We start from the raw sequence: 15,011 nt of genomic DNA on the forward strand, positions 1-15,011 counted from the left end.
TTGGGTATTGAGGACTGAAGAATGAGGATTGAGGATTGTGGATTGAGGATTGAAGATTGAGTATTGAGGATTGAAGATTGAGGATTGAGGATTGAGGATTGAGAATGGAGGATTGAGGATTAAGTATTGGAGATTGAGGATTGAAGATTGACAATTGGGTATTGAAGATTGAGGATTGAGGATTGAGGATTAAGAATTGAGAATTGAGGATGAGGACTGAGGGTTGAGGATTGAGGTTTGAGGAATGAGGATTGAGGATTGAGGATTGAGGATTGATGGTTGAGGATTGAGTATTGATGATTGAGGATTGATGACTGAGGATTGAGGATTGAGGATTGAAGATTGAGTATGGAGGATTGAAGATTGAGGATTGAGGATTGAGGAACGAGGATTGACGATTGACGATGATGGCTGAGGCTTGAGGACTGAGGTTTGAGGACTGAGGACTGAGGATTGAGGATTGAGAGTTGAGGATTGAGGATTGAGGATTGAGGATTGAGTATTGAAGATAGAGGATTGATGATTGTGGATTGAGGACTGAGGATTGAGGATTGAGTATTGAGGATTGAAGACAGAGTATTGAGGACTGAAGGTTGAGGACTGAGGATTCAGCATTGAGGATTGAGGATGAGGGCTGAGGGTTGAGGATTGAGAATTGAGAATTGAGGATTGAGGATTGAGGATTGAGGATTGAGGATTGAAGACTGAGTATTGAGGATTGAAGATTGAGGATAGAGGATTCAGGATTGAGGATTGAGAATGAGGGATGAGGGTTGAGGATTGAGGATTGAGGATTGAGGATTGAAGATCGAGTACAGAGGATTGAGGATTGAGGATTGAGGATTGAGTATTGAAGATTGAGGGTTGATGATTGTGGATTGAGGACTGAGGATTGAGGATTGAAGATTGAGGATTGAGGATTGAGGATTAAGAATTGAGAATTGAGAATGAGGACTGAGGGTTGAGGTTTGAGGTTTGAGGAATCAGGATTGAGGATTGAGGATTGAGGTTTGAGGAATGAGAATTGAGTATTGAAGATTAAGGACTGATGACTGAGGATTGAGGATTGAGGATTGAGCATTGAGGATTGAAGATTGTGGACTGGGGATTGAGGATTCAAGATTGAGGATTAAGGATTGAGTATTGGGGATTGAGGATTGAAGATTGAGGATTGGGTATCGAGGATTGAAGAATGTGGATTGAGGATTGAGGATTGAGGATTGAGGATTGAAGATTGGGTATTGAGGATTGAAGACCGACGATTGAGGATTGAGGATTGAGGATTGAGGATTGAGGATTGAAGACTGAGTATTGAGGATTGAAGATTGAGGATAGAGGATTCAGGATTGAGGATTGAGGATGAGGGATGAGGGTTGAGGATTGAGGATTGAGGATTGAGGATTGAAGATCGAGTACTGAGGATTGAGGATTGAGGATTGAGGATTGAGTATTGAAGATTGAGGGTTGATGATTGTGGATTGAGGACTGAGGATTGAGGATTGAAGATTGAGGATTGAGGATTGAGGGTTAAGAATTGAGAATTGAGAATGAGGACTGAGGGTTGAGGTTTGAGGCTTGAGGAATGAGGATTGAGGATTGAGGTTTGAGGAATGAGAATTGAGTAGTGAAGGTTAAGGATTGATGACTGAGGATTGAGGATTGAGGATTGATGATTGAGGATTGAGGATTGGAGATTGAGTATGGAGGATTGAAGATTGAGTATTGAGGATTGAGGAACGGGGATTGACGATTGAGGATGATGGCTGAGGTTTGAGGACTGAGGTTTGAGGACTGAGGACTGAGGATTGAGGTTTGAGATTTGAGGATTCAGGATTGAGGATTGAGTATTGAAGATTGAGGATTGATGATTGTGGATTGAGGACTGAGGATTGAGGATTGAGGATTGAGGATTGAAGACTGAGTATTGAGGATTGAAGATTGAGGATTGAGGATTGAGGACTGAAGATTGAGGACTGAGTGTTGAGTGTTGAGTGATGCGAATTGATGTTTGTAGACTGAGATTTGAAGATTGAAGATTGGGGATTGAGTACTGAAAACTGTGAATTGAGGATATTCTAATGAGGACTGAGGATTGACAATTGATTGTTGAGGACTGATGGCTGAAGATTGACGATTCAGGATTGAGGATTCGGGATTGAGGTTTGAGGACGAGGACTGACGGTTGAGGATTGAGGTTTGAGGATTGAGGATTGAGGACTGATGACTGAGGATTGAGGATTGAGGATTGAGCATTGAGGATTGAAGATTGTGGACTGGGGATTGAGGGTTGAAGATTGAGGATTGAGGATTGAGGATTGGGTATTGAGGATTGAAGAATGAGGATTGACGATTGAGGATTAAGGATTGAGGACTGAGGATTGAGTATTGAAGATTCAGGATCGATGATTGAGGATTCAGGATTGAGGATTGAGGATTGAGGATTGAGGATTGAGTATTGAAGATTGAGGACTGATGATTGACGATTGAGGACTGAGGATTGAGGATTGATTATTGAGCTTTTGGGGATTGAAGATTGTGGACTGGGGATAGAGGATTGAATATTCAGGATTAAGGATAGAGTATTGGGGATTGAGGATCTAGGATAGGAGATTGATGATTGAGGATTGAAGATTGAGTATTGAGGATTGTGGATTGAGAATTGAGAATTGAGGATGGGGACTGAGGGTTGAGGATTGAGGTTTGAGGAATGAGGATTGAGGATTGAGGATTGAGGATTGAGGATTGAGGATTGAGGATTGAGTATTGAAGATTGAGGATTGATTACTGAGGATTGAGGATTGAGGATTGACGATTGAGGATTGGGAATTGAGGATTGAAGATTGAGGATTGAGGACTGAGGACTGAAGGTTGAGGATTGGGGATTGAGGATTGGCGATTGAGGATTGAGGACTGAGGATAGAGAATTGAAGATTGAAGATTGAAGATTGATTATTGAGGATTGAAGATTGAGGATTGAGGATTGAGGACTGAAGATTGAGGACTGAGTGATGAGTGTTGAGTGATGCGAATTGATGTTTGTAGACTGAGATTTGAAGATTGAAGATTGGGGATTGAGTACTGAAAACTGTGAATTGAGGATATTCTAATGAGGACTGAGGATTGACAATAGATTGTTGAGGACTGAGGGCTGAAGATTGACGATTCAGGACTGAGGATTCGGGATTTAGGTGTGAGGACGAGGACTGACGGTTGAGGATTGAGGTTTGAGGATTGAGGATTGAGGACTGATGACTGAGGATTGAGGATTGAGGATTGAGCATTGAGGATTGAAGATTGTGGACTGGGGATTGAGGATTCAAGATTGAGTATTAAGGATTGAGGATTGGTGATTGAGGATCGAAGGTTGAGGAGTGGGTATTCAGGATTGAAGAATGAGGATTGAGGGTTGAGGATTGAGGATTGAGGATTGAAGATTGAGTATTGAGGATTGAAGACTAACGATTGAGGATTGAGGATAGAGGATTGAGGATTGAGGATTGAAGATTGAGTATTCAGGATTGAAGATTGAGGATTGAGGATTGAGGCTTGAGGATTGAGGACTGAGGATTGAAGATTGAGGATTGGGGATTGAGGATTGAGGATTGAGGATTGAGTATTGAGGATTGAGTATTGAGGATTGAGTATTGAGGATTGAGGATTGAAGATTGAGGATTAAAGATTGAGGATTGGGGATTGAGGATCTAGGATTGGAGATTGACTATTGAGGATTGAGGATTGAGGATTCAGGATTGAGGAACGAGGATTGACGTTTGAGGATGATGGCTGAAGTTTGAGGACTGAGGTTTGAGGACTGAGGACTGAGGATTGAGGATTGAGAATTGAGGATTGAGGATTGAGGGTTGAAGATTGAGGATTGGGTATTGAGGACTGAAGAATGAGGATTGAGGATTGTGGATTGAGGATTGAAGATTGAGTATTGAGGATTGAAGATTGAGGATTGAGGATTGAGGATTGAGAATGGAGGATTGAGGATTGAGTATTGGAGATTGAGGATTGAAGATTGACAATTGGGTATTGAAGATTGAGGATTGAGGATTGAGGATTAAGAATTGAGAATTGAGGATGAGGACTGAGGGTTGAGGATTGAGGTTTGAGGAATGAGGATTGAGGATTGAGGATTGAGGATTGATGGTTGAGGATTGAGTATTGATGATTGAGGATTGATGACTGAGGATTGAGGATTGAGGATTGAAGATTGAGTATGGAGGATTGAAGATTGAGGATTGAGGATTGAGGAACGAGGATTGACGATTGAGGATGATGGCTGAGGCTTGAGGACTGAGGTTTGAGGACTGAGGACTGAGGATTGAGGATTGAGAGTTGAGGATTGAGGATTGAGGATTGAGGATTGAGTATTGAAGATAGAGGATTGATGATTGTGGATTGAGGACTGAGGATTGAGGATTGAGTATTGAGGATTGAAGACAGAGTATTGAGGACTGAAGATTGAGGACTGAGGATTCAGCATTGAGGATTGAGGATGAGGGCTGAGGGTTGAGGATTGAGAATTGAGAATTGAGGATTGAGGATTGAGGATTGAGGATTGAGGATTGAAGACTGAGTATTGAGGATTGAAGATTGAGGATAGAGGATTCAGGATTGAGGATTGAGAATGAGGGATGAGGGTTGAGGATTGAGGATTGAGGATTGAGGATTGAAGATCGAGTACAGAGGATTGAGGATTGAGGATTGAGGATTGAGTATTGAAGATTGAGGGTTGATGATTGTGGATTGAGGACTGAGGATTGAGGATTGAAGATTGAGGATTGAGGATTGAGGATTAAGAATTGAGAATTGAGAATGAGGACTGAGGGTTGAGGTTTGAGGTTTGAGGAATCAGGATTGAGGATTGAGGATTGAGGTTTGAGGAATGAGAATTGAGTATTGAAGATTAAGGACTGATGACTGAGGATTGAGGATTGAGGATTGAGCATTGAGGATTGAAGATTGTGGACTGGGGATTGAGGATTCAAGATTGAGGATTAAGGATTGAGTATTGGGGATTGAGGATTGAAGATTGAGGATTGGGTATCGAGGATTGAAGAATGTGGATTGAGGATTGAGGATTGAGGATTGAGGATTGAAGATTGGGTATTGAGGATTGAAGACCGACGATTGAGGATTGAGGATTGAGGATTGAGGATTGAGGATTGAAGACTGAGTATTGAGGATTGAAGATTGAGGATAGAGGATTCAGGATTGAGGATTGAGGATGAGGGATGAGGGTTGAGGATTGAGGATTGAGGATTGAGGATTGAAGATCGAGTACTGAGGATTGAGGATTGAGGATTGAGGATTGAGTATTGAAGATTGAGGGTTGATGATTGTGGATTGAGGACTGAGGATTGAGGATTGAAGATTGAGGATTGAGGATTGAGGGTTAAGAATTGAGAATTGAGAATGAGGACTGAGGGTTGAGGTTTGAGGCTTGAGGAATGAGGATTGAGGATTGAGGATTGAGGTTTGAGGAATGAGAATTGAGTAGTGAAGGTTAAGGATTGATGACTGAGGATTGAGGATTGAGGATTGATGATTGAGGATTGAGGATTGGAGATTGAGTATGGAGGATTGAAGATTGAGTATTGAGGATTGAGGAACGGGGATTGACGATTGAGGATGATGGCTGAGGTTTGAGGACTGAGGTTTGAGGACTGAGGACTGAGGATTGAGGTTTGAGATTTGAGGATTCAGGATTGAGGATTGAGTATTGAAGATTGAGGATTGATGATTGTGGATTGAGGACTGAGGATTGAGGATTGAGGATTGAGGATTGAAGACTGAGTATTGAGGATTGAAGATTGAGGATTGAGGATTGAGGACTGAAGATTGAGGACTGAGTGTTGAGTGTTGAGTGATGCGAATTGATGTTTGTAGACTGAGATTTGAAGATTGAAGATTGGGGATTGAGTACTGAAAACTGTGAATTGAGGATATTCTAATGAGGACTGAGGATTGACAATTGATTGTTGAGGACTGATGGCTGAAGATTGACGATTCAGGATTGAGGATTCGGGATTGAGGTTTGAGGACGAGGACTGACGGTTGAGGATTGAGGTTTGAGGATTGAGGATTGAGGACTGATGACTGAGGATTGAGGATTGAGGATTGAGCATTGAGGATTGAAGATTGTGGACTGGGGATTGAGGGTTGAAGATTGAGGATTGAGGATTGAGGATTGGGTATTGAGGATTGAAGAATGAGGATTGACGATTGAGGATTAAGGATTGAGGACTGAGGATTGAGTATTGAAGATTCAGGATCGATGATTGAGGATTCAGGATTGAGGATTGAGGATTGAGGATTGAGGATTGAGTATTGAAGATTAAGGACTGATGATTGACGATTGAGGACTGAGGATTGAGGATTGATTATTGAGCTTTTGGGGATTGAAGATTGTGGACTGGGGATAGAGGATTGAATATTCAGGATTAAGGATAGAGTATTGGGGATTGAGGATCTAGGATAGGAGATTGATGATTGAGGATTGAAGATTGAGTATTGAGGATTGTGGATTGAGAATTGAGAATTGAGGATGGGGACTGAGGGTTGAGGATTGAGGTTTGAGGAATGAGGATTGAGGATTGAGGATTGAGGATTGAGGATTGAGGATTGAGGATTGAGTATTGAAGATTGAGGATTGATTACTGAGGATTGAGGATTGAGGATTGACGATTGAGGATTGGGAATTGAGGATTGAAGATTGAGGATTGAGGACTGAGGACTGAAGGTTGAGGATTGGGGATTGAGGATTGGCGATTGAGGATTGAGGACTGAGGATAGAGAATTGAGGATTGAAGATTGAAGATTGATTATTGAGGATTGAAGATTGAGGATTGAGGATTGAAGATTGAGTATTCAGGATTGAAGATTGAGGATTGAGGATTGAGGCTTGAGGATTGAGGACTGAGGATTGAAGATTGAGGATTGGGGATTGAGTACTGAAAACAGTGAATTGAGTATATTCTAATGAGGACTGAGGATTGACAATTGATTGTTGAGGACTGAGGGCTGAAGATTGACGATTCAGGATTGAGGATTCGGGATTGAGGTTTGAGGGCGAGGTCTGACGGTTGAGGATTGAGGTTTGAGGATTGAGGATTGAGGACTGATGACTGAGGATTGAGGATTGAGGATTGAGCATTGAGGTTTGAAGATTGTGGACTGGGGATTGAGGATTGAAGATTGAGTATTAAGGATTGAGGATTGGGGATTGAGAATCGAAGGTTGAGGAGTGGGTATTCAGGATTGAAGAATGAGGATTGAGGATTGAGGATTGAGGATTGAGGATTGAGGATTGAAGATTGAGTATTGAGGACTGAAGACTGACGATTGAGGATTGAGGATTGAGGATTGAGGATTGAGGATTGAAGATTGAGTATTCAGGATTGAAGATTGAGGATTGAGGATTGAGGCTTGAGGATTGAGGACTGAGGATTGAAGATTGAGGATTGGGGATTGACGATTGAGGATTGAGGATTGAGTATTGAGGATTGAAGATTGAGGATTGAGGATTGAGGATTGAGGATTGAGGATGGAGGATGAGGGCTGAGGGCTGAGGATTGAGGTTTGAGTATTGAATCCTGAGAATTCAGGATATTCTATTGAGTATTGTGAATTGAGGATTGATGGTTGAGTATTGACGATTGAGGATTGAGGATTGAGGATTGAGTATTGAAGATGGAGGATTGATGATTGAGGATTGAGGATTGAGGATAGAGGATTGAGGATTGAGTATTGAGGATTGTGGATTGATGATTGAGGATTGAGGATTGAGGATTGAGTATTGAGGATTGAGGATTGAGTATTGGGGATTGAGGATTGAAGGTTGACGTTTGGGTATTGAGGATTGACGATTGAGGATTGAGGATTGAGGATTGAGAATTGAAGATTGAGGACAGAGTGTTGAGGGTTGAGTGATGAGTATTGATGTCTGTGGATGGCGGCTTGAAGATTGAAGATTGAGGATTGAGTATTGAAAACAGAGAATTCAGGATATTCTATTGAGTATTGAGAATTGAGGATTGATGATTGAGTATTGAGGATTGATGTTTGAGGGTTGTGTATTGAATATTGAGGATTGAGGATTGAGGATTGAGGATTGAGGATTGAGCATTGAAGATTGAGTATTGATGATTGAATATTGAGGATTGAGGATTGAGGTTTGAGGATTGAGAATTGAGAATTGGGTATGAGGACTGAGGGTTGAGGGTTGAGGTTTGAGGAATGAGGATTGAGGATTGAGAATTGAGGACTGAGGATTCACGATTGAGTATTGAAGATTGAGGATTGATGTCTGAGGATTGAGGATTGAGGATTGACGATTGAGGATTGGGAATTGAGGATTGAAGATTGAGTATTGAAGATTGAAGATTGATGATTGAGGATTGAGGATTGTTGATTGAGGATTGATGGTTGAGGATTGAAGGTTGAGTATTGAGGATTGAACATTGAGTATTGATGATTGAGGATTGAGGACTGAGGACTGAAGGTTGAAGATTGGGGATTGAGGATTGGCGATTGAGGATTGAGGACTGAGGATTGAGAATTGAGGATTGAAGGTTGAAGATTGAGTATTGAGGATTGAAGATTGAGGATTGTGGAATGAGGACTGAAGATTGAGGACTGAGTGTTGAGTGTTGAGTGATGCGAATTGGTGTTTGTAGACTGAGATTTGAAGATTGAAGATTGGGGATTGAGTAGTGAAAACTGTGAATTGAGGATATGCTAATGAGTACTGAGGATTGACAATTGATTGTTGAGGACTGAGGGCTGAAGATTGACGATTCAGGATTGAGGATTCGGGATTGAGGTTTGAGGACGAGGACTGACGGTTGAGGATTGAGGTTTGAGGATTGAGGATTGAGGACTGATGACTGAGGATTGAGGATTGAGGATTGTGCATTGAGGTTTGAAGATTGTGGACTGGGGATTGAGGATTGAAGATTGAGTATTAAGGATTGAGGATTGGGGATTGAGGATCGAAGGTTGAGGAGTGGGTATTCAGGATTGAAGAATGAGGATTGAGGATTGAGGATTGAGGATTGAGGATTGAGGATTGAAGATTGAGTATTGAGGATTGAAGACTAACGATTGAGGATTGAGGATTGAGGATTGAGAATTGAGGATTGAAGATTGAGTATTCAGGATTGAAGATTGAGGATTGAGGACTGAAGCTTGATGATTGAGGACTGAGGATTGAAGATTGAGTATTGGGGATTGAGGATTGAGGATTGAGGATTGAGTATTGAGGATTGAGTATTGAGGATTGAGTATTGAAGATTGAGGATAAAGGCTTGAGTATTGGGGATTGAGGATCTAGGATTGGAGATTGACTATTGAGGATTGAGGATTGAGGATTGAGTACTGAGGAACGAGGATTGACGATTGAGGATGATGGCTGAGGTTTGTGGACTGAGGTTTGAGGACTGAGGACTGAGGATTGTGGATTGAGAATTGAGGATTGAGGTTTGAGGGTTGAAGATTGAGGACTGGGTATTGAGGACTGAAGAATGAGGATTGAGGATTGTGGATTGAGGACTGAGGTTTGCAGATTGAGTATTGAGTATTGAAGACTGACGATTGAGGATTGAGGATTGAGGATTGGTGATTGAGGATTGAGGATTGAGGATTGATGATTGAGTATTAAGAATTCAAGATTGAGGATTGAGGATTGAGGATTGAGGATTGAGGATGGAGGATGAGGGCTGAGGGCTGAGGATTGAGGTTTGAGTATTGGATCCTGAGAATTCAGGATATTCTATTGAGTATTGAGAATTGAGGATTGATGGTTGAGTATTGAGGATTGAGGATTGAGGATTGAGGATTGAGTATTGAAGATGGAGGATTGATGATTGAGGATTGAGGATTGAGGATTGAGGATTGAGGATTGAGTATTGAGGATTGTGGATTGATGATTGAGGATTGAGGATTGAGGATTGAGTATTGAGGATTGAGGATTGAGTATTGGGGATTGAGGATTGAAGGTTGACGTTTGGGTATTGAGGATTGACGATTGAGGATTGAGGATTGAGGATTGAGGATTGAAGATTGAGGACTGAGTGTTGAGGGTTGAGTGATGAGAATTGATGTCTGTGGATAGCGACTTGAAGATTGAAGATTGAGGATTGAGTATTGAAAACAGAGAATTCAGGATATTCTATTGAGTATTGAGAATTGAGGATTGATGATTGAGTATTGAGGATTGATGTTTGAGGGTTGTGTATTGAATGTTGAGGATTGAGGATTGAGGATTGAGGATTGAGGATTGAGCATTGAAGATTGAGTATTGATGATTGAATATTGAGGATTGAGGATTGAGGTTTGAGGATTGAGAATTGAGAATTGAGTATGAGGACTGAGGGTTGAGGGTTGAGGTTTGAGGAACGAGGATTGAGGATTGAGAATTGAGGACTGAGGATTGACGATTGAGTATTGAAGATTGAGGATTGATGTCTGAGGATTGAGGATTGAGGATTGACGATTGAGTATTGGGAATTGAGGATTGAAGATTGAGTATTGAAGATTGAAGATTGATGATTGAGGATTGAGGATTGTTGATTGAGGATTGAGGGTTGAGGATTGAAGGTTGAGTATTGAGGATTGAACATTGAGTATTGATGATTGAGGATTGAGTACTGAGGACTGAAGGCTGAAGATTGGGGATTGAGTATTGGCGATTGAGGATTGAGGACTGAGGATTGAGAATTGAGGATTGAAGATTGAAGATTGAGTATTGATGATTGAAGATTGAGGATTGAGGGTTGAGGACTGAAGATTGAGGACTGAGTGTTGAGGCTTGAGTGATGCGAATTGATGTTTGTAGACTGAGATTTGAAGATTGAAGATTGGGGATTGAGTACTGAAAACTGTGAATTGAGGATATTCTAATGAGGACTGAGGATTGACAATTGATTGTTGAGGACTGAGGGCTGAAGATTGACGATTCAGGATTGAGGATTCGGGATTGAGGTTTGAGGACGAGGACTGACGGTTGAGGATTGAGGTTTGAGGATTGCGGATTGAGGACTGATGACTGAGGATTGAGGATTGGGGATTGAGGATCGAAGGTTGAGGAGTGGGTATTCAGGATTGAAGAATGAGGATTGAGGATTGAGGATTGAGGATTGAGGATTGAAGATTGAGTATTGAGGACTGAAGACTGACGATTGAGGATTGAGGATTGAGGATTGAGGATTGAGGATTGAAGATTGAGTATTCAGGATTGAAGATTGAGGATTGAGGATTGAGGCTTGAGGATTGAGGACTGAGGATTGAAGATTGAGGATTGGGGATTGAGGATTGAGGATTGAGGATTGAGTATTGAGGATTGAGTATTGAGGATTGAGTATTGAAGATTGAGGATTAAGGTTTGAGTATTGGGGATTGAGGATCTAGGATTGGAGATTGACTATTGAGGATTGAGGATTGAGGATTGAGGACTGAGGAACGAGGATTGACGATTGAGGATGATGGCTGAGGTTTGTGGACTGAGGTTTGAGGACTGACGACTGAGGATTGAGGATTGAGAATTGAGGATTGAGGATTGAGGGTTGAAGATTGAGGACTGGGTATTGAGGACTGAAGAATGAGGATTGAGGATTGAAGATTGAGTATTGAGGATTGAAGATTGAGGATTGAGGATTGAGGATTGAGGATTGAGGATGGAGGATGAGGGCTGAGGGCTGAGGATTGAGGTTTGAGTATTGAATCCTGAGAATTCAGGATATTCTATTGAGTATTGTGAATTGAGGATTGATGGTTTAGTATTGAGGATTGAGGATTGAGGATTGAGGATTGAGTATTGAAGATGGAGGATTGATGATTGAGGATTGAGGATTGAGGATTGAGGATTGAGGATTGAGTATTGAGGATTGTGGATTGATGATTGAGGATTGAGGATTGAGGATTGAGTATTGAGGATTGAGGATTGAGTATTGGGGATTGAGAATTGAGGATTGAGGATTGGGGATTGAGGATTGAGGATTGAGGATTGAGGATTGAGTATTGAGGATTGAAGATTGAGGATTGAGGATTGGGGATTGAGGATTGAGGATTGAAGATTGAGGATTGTGGATTGAGAAATGATTGTTGAGGACTGACGGCTGAAGATTGAGGATTCAGGATTGAGGATTCCGCATTGTGGTTTGAGGATTGAGGATTGAAGACTGAGGATTGGGTATTGAGGATTGAAGAATGAGGATTGAGGATTGAGGATTGAGGATTGAGGATTGAAGATTGAGGATTGAAGATTGAGGATTGAGTATTGAATACTGAGTATTGAGGATTGAAGGTTGAGGATTCAGGATTGAGGATTCCGGATTGAGGTTTGAGGATTGAGGATTGAAGACTGAGGATTGGGTATTGAGGATTGCAGAATGAGGATTGAGGATTGAGGATTGAGGATTGAGGATTGAAGATTGAGGATTGAAGATTGAGGATTGAGTATTGAATACTGAGTATTGAGGATTGAAGGTTGAGGATTGAGGTTTGAGGGTTGAGGATTGAGGATTGAGGACTGAGGATTGAGGATTGAGGATTGACCATTGAGGATTGAAGATTGAGGACTGGGGATTGAGGATCGGGTATTGAGGATTGAAGAATGAGGATTGAGGATTCAGGATCGAGGATTGAGGATTGAAGATTGAGCATTGAGGATTGAAGATTGAGGATTGAGGATTGAGTATTGAGGATTGAGGATTTATGACTGAGGATTGAAGTTTGAGGATTGAGGATTGAGCATTGAGGATTGAGGATTGAGGATTGAGTATTGAGGATTGAAGATTGAGGATTGGGTGTTGAGGATTGAAGAATGAGAATTGACGATTGAGGATTGAGGATTGAGGATTGAAGATTGAGTATTGAGGATTGAAGATTGACGATTGAGGATTGAGGATTGAGGATTGAGGATTGAGGATTGAGGATTGAGGATTGAGGATTGAGGACTGAGGATTGAAGATTGAGTATTGAGGATTGAAGATTGAGGATTGAGGATTGTGGGTTGAGGATTGAGGATTGAAGATTGAGGATTGAGGATTGAGAATTGATTGTTGAGGACTGACGGCTGAAGATTGAGGATTCAGGATTGAGGATTCCGGATTGATGTTTGAGGTCTGAGGATTGAGGATTGAGGACTGAGAATTGAGGATTGAGGATTGAGGATTGAAGGTTGAGGATTGTGTATTGAGGATTGAAGAATGAGGATTGAGGATTGAGGATTGAGGATTGAGGATTGAAGATTGAGTATTGAGGATTGAAGGTTGACGATTGAGGATTGAGGATTGAAGATTGAGGATTGAGGGTTGAGGATTGAGGATTGAGGATTGAGGATTGAGGATTGAGGATTGAGGATTGAGGATTCAAGATTGAGGATTGGGGATTGAGGATTGACGATTGAGTATTGAGTATTGAGGATTGAGAATTGAGGGTTGATGATTGAAGATTGAGTATTGAGGATTGAACATTGAGGATTGAGGATTGAGGATTGAGGATTGAAGATTGAGGACTGAGTGTTGAGGGTAGAGTGATGAGAATTGATGTTTGTGGATTGAGATTTGAAGATTGAAGAATGGGGATTGAGTATTGAAAACTGTGAATTGAGGATATTCTATTGAGGATTGAGGATTGAGGTCTGAGGATTGAGGATTGAGGATTGAGCATTGAGGATTGAAGATTGAGGACTGAGGATTGAGGTTTGAAGATTGAGTATTGAGGATTGAAGATTGAGGATTGAGGATTGAGGATTGAGGATGAGGGCTGAGGGTTGAGGATTGAGGTTTGAGGACTGAGGACTGAGGATTAAGGATTGAGAATTGAGGATTGAGGATTGGGGATTGAGGATTGAGGATTGAGGATTGAGGATTGAGTATTGAGGATTGAAGATTGAGGATTGAGGATTGGGGATTGAGGATTGAGGATTGAAGATTGAGGATTGTGGATTGAGAATTGATTGTTGAGGACTGACGTCTGAAGATTGAGGATTCAGGATTGAGGATTCCGGATTGAGGTTTGAGGATTGAGGATTGAAGACTGAGGATTGGGTATTGAGGATTGAAGAATGAGGATTGAGTATTGAGGATTGAGGATTGAGGATTGAAGATTGAGTATTGAGGATTGAAGATTGACGATTGAGGATTGAGGATTGAAGATTGAGGATTGAGGATTGAGGATTGAGGATTGTGGATTGAGGATTGAGGATTGAGGATTGAAGATTGAGTATTGATGATTGAAGATTGAGGATTGAGGATTGAGGGTTGAGGTTTGAGGACGAGGACTGACGGTTGAGGATTGAGGTTTGAGGATTGAGGATTGAGGATTGAGGACTGAGGATTGAGGATTGAGGATTGAGCACTGAGGATTGAAGATTGAGGACTGAGGATTGAGGATTGAAGATTGAGTATTGAGGATTGAAGATTGAGGATTGAGGATTGAGGATTGAGGATTGAGGATGAGGGCTGCTGGTTGAGGATTGAGGTTTGAGGACTGAGGACTGAGGATTGAGGATTGAGAATTGAGGATTGAGGATTGGGGATTGAGGATTGAGGATTGAGGATTGAAGATTGAGTATTGAGGATTGAAGATTGGGGATTGAGGATTGGGGATTGACGATTGAGGATTGAAGAATGAGGACTGAGGATTGAGGATTGAGGATTGGGGATTGAGGATTGACGATTGAGTATTGAGTATTGAGGATTGAGAATTGAGGGTTGATGATTGAAGATTGAGTATTGAGGATTGAACATTGAGGATTGAGGATTGAGGATTGAGGATTGAAGAATGAGGACTGAGTGTTGAGGGTAGAGTGATGAGAATTGATGTTTGTGGATTGAGATTTGAAGATTGAAGATTGGGGATTGAGTATTGAAAACTGTGAATTGAGGATATTCTATTGAGGATTGAGGATTGAGGTCTGAGGATTGAGGATTGAGGATTGAGCATTGAGGATTGAAGATTGAGGACTGAGGATTGAGGTTTGAAGATTGAGTATTGAGGAT

Source organism: Calliopsis andreniformis, unplaced genomic scaffold (assembly GCF_051401765.1).
Source record: "Calliopsis andreniformis isolate RMS-2024a unplaced genomic scaffold, iyCalAndr_principal scaffold0052, whole genome shotgun sequence".
NCBI classification, from domain to species: domain Eukaryota; kingdom Metazoa; phylum Arthropoda; class Insecta; order Hymenoptera; family Andrenidae; genus Calliopsis; species Calliopsis andreniformis.